This window comes from Oryctolagus cuniculus, chromosome 20 (assembly GCF_051225735.1).
Source record: "Oryctolagus cuniculus isolate XC-2025 breed Fujian yellow rabbit chromosome 20, ASM5122573v1, whole genome shotgun sequence".
In the NCBI taxonomy this organism is placed as follows: domain Eukaryota; kingdom Metazoa; phylum Chordata; class Mammalia; order Lagomorpha; family Leporidae; genus Oryctolagus; species Oryctolagus cuniculus.
In genome coordinates, this window is record NC_142886.1 from 41,097,927 (window position 1) to 41,098,690 (window position 764).

Genomic DNA, 764 nt, shown 5'->3' on the forward strand with positions numbered 1-764 from the left:
CCTCACATCTCTCGAATTCCGAGTGTGAGTTTTTCCCCGCCTTCATCTCCCACATCCGTCTCTTCCCCTCTGTCTCTGGGACTATTGCGATGGTCATAACTGCTCCGGTCGCCCCACGTGTTACTCCTGGGTCTCACCCTACTGCTTCCCCCTCTGTAAGCCTCAGCCTCGGTGCCACTCCACACACACCAAGGGGCTCCACACTGTGGTGTGTCGGGGAGGCTAGAGGAGCTCCCCTAGGAGGGTGGGAGGAAGGAGGTGCAGATGGAAAGCCACCAACACAATGCTTCTCCCACTCCTTTGCTTTGTTCTCTTCCCACGGGATTTAAATTTTTTTGTGTCAAATTTTGCTAAGGGGGAGTTGGAGGTTTTGTGTTTACCAAGGGGACTGGAGTGTGGGGTTTAAAAGTATAGAGAGGGTGGCAAGGATGATATGTACTTGCCCTCACTTAGATCATAGTTGGTTGATGACAGCATTGTTCTGATCCAGTCTGGAAAAAAAAAAAATAATGAGAAGGCCCGCCTGTGGTGTAGTGGGTTAAGCCTCTGCCCAGGGTGCCAACTTCCCACAGGGTGCTGGTTCGAGTCTACTTCTGATCCATCCCTTTGCTAATGCACCTGGGAAAGAAGCAAAAGATGAGCTGAGTACGTGGGCCCCTGTGCTCAAGGGAGAGACCTGGATGGAGTTCCAGGCTCCTGGCTCTGGCCTGGCCCAACCACAGCCATTGTGGACATTTGGGGAGTTGAACCAGCAGGTCAAAATT

At 52.4% G+C, this 764-nt stretch overlaps 1 non-coding gene across 1 annotated transcript; it reads left to right on the forward strand.

The window, feature by feature from the left end:
- The first annotated feature begins 418 nt into the window (after positions 1-418).
- On the forward strand, positions 419-491 carry LOC127484686 (small nucleolar RNA SNORD103/SNORD85). Its single transcript, XR_007911851.2, has one exon. It is a non-coding gene; the product is annotated as a small nucleolar RNA SNORD103/SNORD85 (small nucleolar RNA).
- The last annotated feature ends 273 nt before the right edge of the window (positions 492-764 follow it).